We start from the raw sequence: 6,995 nt of genomic DNA, 5'->3' as shown, positions 1-6,995 counted from the left end.
CATCCTCCTTTCCTTCCCACACATCTGAGTATAAATCTTGTGGGACATCCCAGAAGGGAAATGGAGGTATACATATATCTTACAGTCACACCTGGCTGACAAGGGTAATGTTTTCAGACTGTGGGAGGAAGGGAGGGAGTGGGGAAGGAGGGAAGGAGGAAAGGAAGAAAGGAGGAAAGGAGAGAGGGAAGGAAGGAAGGAGGGAGGGAGGAAGATGTTTGCTTTTGTAAAAAATTGATTAGAAGTAATTGTCATTCATTTTCTATCACATTATCCACATCTTTAAAAGTAAAAAAAAGCAGGCTTCTGTGTTACATCCAAAAGCACAAAACCATGGGTGATGGAATCCAAGCTAGAGTAGACAGTACAGGAAGGAAGAAATCTAGAGGAATTATAAAACACATTAATGAATAACAACTGTATTGAATGGTCATGTGACATGCAACTTGGAATACTTCTTAATGCACTATAGCAGCTTCACATTGTTCCTGGGAAAGGAAAAGATATCACCACCAAAGTATCTGTTCTCTATGCTGTCCCCCTGCTTATTTCCAGCCTGGGCAGCAGTCTCTCCTTCCAGCTGCCCCACTGCTCTCTAGCAAATATCTTTGGGTACAGTGGTAGCAATGGTCAGCAAAGGCCCTGCATGGTGGTCCCTCTTCTTTCCTCACATCAGCCTTCCCATTTTGACCACTTTCATCCTAACCTGGATTAAAGCATTGGCTGCACCAAGGGCTGGAAAAGTGGAAAAGCTTGCAGCACCAGTGAACTGATCCTGAAGAGCTTGTCTCATAGGTGTGGATAAGCATCTGGGAAACATCTAGATAAAGCTTTATTTTTTATTATTATTATTTTAAATAAGAGAGTAAGCTGTGTGCAAGGAGAGATTTCTTCCCCCAGTTTTCCCAATAAGAACTTCTGCAGCTCTTCACCTTTTGAGTGCATTCAGAGTTCATTTTGCTGGTCAAGAAAAAGCAGTATTTTCAATAGTGGTGCTCTGGCTAAGCACACATGCTCCTGTTTACACATGAAGGAATGTCATTCCGATAGGGTAGAGCATGGTGCCTGCCTTCAGACAAACTCACATTGAGCAGGTATGTCTCAAGACAAGGCTGCTGACACACTTCATTCCCTTCTCCCTCTTCTCTTTGAGCTCAGATGGTGTTCATTCCCCAAGTAGTGACTTTGAGGGCTACTTCCACAGTCCTTTTCCTGAGAAACTCCCCATTGAAACTGCTAGGGTGTTTTATATAGCACAAATACAGCAGGAGTTAGCCTTTTCTGATGCCTGATGGCATTTTTTACTTTAAACATTTTACTACAATAAAAAAGTCCTACTCTCTGAGATGTGAGTGATAAATCTTAGATTATTTAATCTTCACTGAAATGCAGATTGTTTGGATTTTTTTTTTCTAAAGGCTGATATATATTCCTTGCCCTGGAGAATATTTAGAGACAAACAAACCTAATTTTAAGGCTTAGGCTGGATTCCATCAGCTTTAGTGCTGCTGTTCCAAACTGGTATAGAATTGCACTAAACAAAAGACTGGCTTCAAGGATTAAAAAGTGAAAAAACTTCCTCATTACAATGAATCATCAAGGACACACCCATGCACCCATAGATCATTCAACATAGACACCTCAGACACATTAGCACATGAGGGAGCTCTCAAAGGTGCTTCACTGAGAATGGCTATTTGAATTTCCTGGATGAAGTAACAGCATCCTTCTCACTGAGGTTACACACTGAGTGCTGTCACCAGCAGTACAGGGAACCCTCTACAGATGCACAGGAACCGCCATCCCACAAGGCTGGACATGCAAGCTGCCCTCAAGGAAGGGGCCAGGTCCTTCTTGTCTCCTCTCAGCAAACACACACCTGAATGCTGTTGATATTGCTCAGCTCTTCCATTCATCTCCTAGACAGTGTTTTGGTCTCTAAGACGAAAGGAATTTTATGAAACAAAGATCTAAGGACTGAAAATGTGTGTGCAAAGGAGGGAGGGAGTGTGACAAACCTCACAGCCCATGTGAAAGGTTGTTTTGCTTCTAGACCAAAGGGGAGGAGGCCTGATCCTGCTCCCGTGCTAGATAAGCAGATATCCTGCAGGCAAGCAAAGCTGGCAACAGGCTGAAATCGTGGTGAGAGTTGAAAAGCTTGTTTTTCTGTATGCACAACAAACCAGATATGTTGACAGAAAAGCAAAAGAACATCTGCTCGTGCTGATCTATGAACGCTCTCCCTGGCTCCATTAACCTCCATTCTTTCTCTGTCTCTCTTTTTTCCCTAAACTGAAAATTATAATTTTAAATGTTCAAGGCTTTCATTTCTCTATTAATCAAATTAAGCCTCCTTAGCCACAGTTAAAACACTCTGTGAGGTGCTTCAACCGAAGGTCATTTGCCTTGCAATTAGAACCCATTTTTAATACAACAGAGGGGAAATAGAGAACCACAGCTTTAGAATCAATATAACTATAAATTACATGGAAAAGGAAACTGTAGTATCCTAGCTTGAAACAACAGATTTATTATCAAAGTGGGTAGTATTGTATCGACAGAGTACATAAGGTTTATAAAGAAAGAGGGAAGGAGACACACAGAGAGAAATCAATGTTAGCATGGGCTCACTGTTGCTTTAAATGCTGCATTTGTAGTAATTAATTTTCACTTATTATTTTAAATTGTAAAATGTCACATTGAAAAATGGTTAGTGGCTCAAAAAAACCTCTCTGCAGTACTTTCTAAGGCAAAACTCTACAGATTTTAATGAAAAAGGTCTGCAAAAGATGGTTCCATTATGTGCTCTGTATTTAATCCTGGTTAAGACAAGTTACTAAACGGCCTCTTCCATTCCCATATTTTGAGCAGCATTATAGTTAACATTGCAGCTAAGATTTATACCAAAACTTAGATGGTTTGCATTTATTTTGATTCACACCTACTGGATAGGGTGACAAAATAGCAATAAATATTTTAAATGCATCATCTTTCCCTTTCACAAGCAGGGTTCCCCTGCGATTGCTCACATATCCAATACAAAAAAAACCCTTCAATGTCTGACCATAGGATTTCTTGTTACGTTTCAGCTGCTTTCAGTGCACAGTCTGCCCTGTTGTCTTACAGTTAAAATCAGAGGAGAAATTTTTGCTCATTATTGAATACAGAGTTTGCAGTTAGAGCCTGATCCAGAGCTCAGGGTAATAGTTGTGTCTTCTTCTGTTCCAGCTCCCACAAAAGTGGAACTCAACCTCTATGGCTGACTGGTCTCAAAACATACTATTGTGCTCAAAAACAGGAATTCACAGAGATTATATAGATTTCTAGAATCTCTCACCTGATTTGCAATCAAGCCATTTTGAGATGCCTGCTCCAGGAGTCTCCGCAGAATTTTCAGTGTGTTTGGGTTATGTTAATTATAAGTTTTATTGCGCTGTTCAAATCCTGGGGTGAGAAAGTTGTGATCTGAAGAGAGAAAAGTTTCTCTTTTTCCTGGATTAATAGGTTTACAGAGGTTAATCGTTTGATTTGCAGACCCGAGGGTCCAAGGTGTGCTGAATCTTCCTGGGAAATTAGCCACAATAGGTCCTGCTCAAAGCCGATGTATGTGTGGGGTCAGGTACAAGTCTCTGTTAATATTAAACATCTGTTAACATTCTTCAAATGAGTCTAAGTTCTGGGGGAACATGTTCCTATGGATGAAGACATTGGATGTTTCCTGTGCAGTGTGAGCTAAGGTATATCACTGAGGATGGGTCTTGTCAGGCTCTTTTTGCCTCCCCTTCTATTTTCATGATTGTTGCCTTGCCTTCTAGCACTGCCAGAAATACAAAAACTAAAATATTGGGGGGGGGGGGGGGAATGGTAATAAACTACAGAGACCCACAGGGTCCTGCCTGTCTGCAACACCCACCTCCATGTCTAAACATTGTTTGTGCTAATACTGTTTGCTGGAAGGAGTGCTCCTCGAAGATAACATGTTTTGCACAGTGAAATATGCATGACTCTGCTGGCTCACCTCACACGGGATCACCTTTCAGTTTCTAGACAATGATTTGATTTCCTTTTTTTTTACTTTCTTTCTTTACTTCCCCTCCCCCCCTTCCCCCCCCCCCCCACAGAGCATGAGGAACATAACACTACCCCAGCCAACTCATTTTGTTCTATGATCTATCTATCCTCAGAACCACTCGTGGATATTAAATCCACTGATACTACAGAGCAGCACCGCAGGGATTTTATTTTTTGCAAAATAGACTAGTCTGGTTAAAGTCTCTGCCATTGCTGGGTGCTAATAGGAATATTTTACAGCTATGCTACAAAAATAAATTGAGGCTTGGGTGGCATTTCCACTACAACTGATGTTTTTGCACAGGACTTAGTTGAGGTAGTAGACCGGTTATAAAAGTCAAGAAAAAGCTTTGTTTTACTGGTACACAGGAGATTCAATTAAAACTGTCTGCAAATCCCCACCCCTGTGGCTTAGCCCTTTCCATAACCTTCACCTTCTTAGGAAGGCAGGCAGAAGTCTGGACAAGTGGTTATTCTCTGAGATTCCTCCAATATGCTCCCCCTGCTCTGTCCCCAGATGGAGTCTGAGATTTACACAGATGTGCTTTGCACCTGAAGGCTTGGTGGTGTACAGTGTAAGAGAGGTTCCCACTTCCTTCCACCCCCCATTTCCACCGCCAGCCTCATCCTCATCCCTATTCCTTTTCATTACTTAACGAACCCAGTCTCCTGTGTTTTCTCCGCTCTTTATTCCATGTCACCGGGGCTGAGTGACTGCTGAAGATGAGAGGGGATGAGGAGTGTGAAGAGGGAAGCTTCTGCCTTTGGTCTGAGCCTGACGAGGAATGATGAAAACCACATGGGCTATGAAAAAGTCCAGTCCAACTTTCTGTTTACCGAGTTCCCTAGAAACGTCAACATCTGTCACCAAGTTACCCCTAAAAGGGGCACCCCCTTGCTACAGGACCCTGTTGGCAGGTCCCATCCCTCTTCCCCCAGCACGGCCTGGACCTGAGGGGTGTTGACAGAGGCAAGGGGAGGTTATCCGGGATTTGGTGATGGCTGTATTAATAGACAAAGGACAGCAGAAGCGATATCCCTGCCTCAGCCCTGCCATGCCACCGGCAGCGCGGGGGGGAGCCGCCGGGCACCCCGGCTGAGCTCGGCATTTGCCCTCCCTGTACCGGGGCCTCGGCGAGTCATCCGCGGAGAGGCGCGGAGCGGCCCGGCTGCCGCAGCCCTGCTTCGTTGTTATTACAATGCACACAACGAATTTTCCTCATATTAGTCATTTCCCGAAGATCAAACCAGAGGACAGCTGCGAATGCAATCGATCCCTACAAAATGCGTTAGCGAAGCGTTCAATCAAAGTAGATATTTCCTTGGATTTATTCCTTTTTTGTGTTTTAGTAATCGATAGCATATTGCCTTTTTTACTTTATTTTATTTTCCTCCTGGCGGCGCGTGTCCCGCCGAGTTACAACCCCGCGTAGGTTAGAATTAGAAAACGTATAAATACTTATGAGCAAAGCCAGGCGTATCGCATGCAAAGAGCAGTCGCTGCGCCGCGCCAGGACGCCGGGCAGGCAGCGGGCAACTCCCCCGGCTCCCGACCGCTCCAACACTTCCTACACGCTCTAACAACTGTTGCGAGAGAAACGCTCCATGAGCCCCTGTATTTTCCTAATCCCTCCGCTTCCCGCTGGCTACACCACGTCTTAGACCCATGTGAACACAAGAGTTGGTGGCTGAGATTGTCTTCGTGTCCTCTCGCCGTCCCTCGTTTGGGCTTGTTTTGTTTGTTTGTTTTCTTTTTGCTACTTTTACTTTCTTGGACAGGGAGATTTTTTTGCAATATGTTGAGTTTGTATTTATAAACTGAGCTCTTGGCAAAGTCATAAACTAGCTACTGGTTTCATTGTAATCACAGTAGATCATTATTTGGGTACATTTTTATGAGAAACAGTAGTCCTGATTTAACTTTGCAAGGTACACATTTTCAAGGAAAATAGATTGGGAAGCCAAAATAATTTTAGAAGTAACGGCTGAAACATTCTCCCTGTGGAACAAATGCTTAAAACATGTCACTGCCCTATAAAAAATAGCGTGGAAGCGTTTTCCGGGCCAATTTCTGCTCGTAGTATTGGAATGTATAATCCTCTCGAAGTTGCATGGCAAAGAGTACTCCTCGCATGATCAAAATCAACAGTTTCACCCCAGATTCTTAGGGACAAGGGAAAACTTCTTTTCCCTAGAGTTCCCGTTGATTTCAATGGTCTTTCGGAGCCTGAAACAGGAGTAACTGTGACCTGTAATATTTTATGACACAGAAACTATGAAAGGGTAATGTTAATAGTGAAAGTCGGCCGAGTAATGTGCCTGGGGAAAAAAAAAAAAAATAAAAAGGAACGTTTGCCTTGGAAAAAGAGAAAGCTAAAAGGGAGAGAAAAAGTATGAGAAAAATAAAGATGAGAAGACAGAAAGAAGGTAAAGAGAGAGGAAGAAGAGAGAGAGGAGGGATGTAAAGCAAGAAAGAAGAGAAAGGAGGAGAGATAGAGAGAAAGAGAAGGAAGATAGAGAGGAAGAGAGGAAAGAGTGAAAGGAAGAGAGATAGAAAGAAAGGAAATAAAGGAAAGAATGGAAGAAAGAAGGAAAGAAAGAGAAGGAAAGAAAAAAGCTTTTTAATATTATATTGCCATTTATTCATATATTATTAATTTCACTATTTATGTATTTCCTTTTTGTGGTCACAAATTTGCTGCGGTCTCACAGAGTTAACTGCTGAGGAAAAACAAACAAGACATTTTGCTCCTAAGATTATGCAGAAAAACGTTCTGAAACGATTAAAGAAACCCCACAGACCCTCTAAAAACTACAGACTACGTCTCCCCAGGTTGCCCTCTCCGGCTGCCCAGGCTCTCCCGCGGCCCCGGTCGGAGTAACCCCGGAGCCGGGCCGGGAGCTCATCGACTTTTGTGCCCGGG

This window comes from Melopsittacus undulatus, chromosome 1, assembly GCF_012275295.1.
Source record: "Melopsittacus undulatus isolate bMelUnd1 chromosome 1, bMelUnd1.mat.Z, whole genome shotgun sequence".
NCBI classification, from domain to species: domain Eukaryota; kingdom Metazoa; phylum Chordata; class Aves; order Psittaciformes; family Psittaculidae; genus Melopsittacus; species Melopsittacus undulatus.
This window is presented reverse-complemented; position numbering follows the sequence as displayed.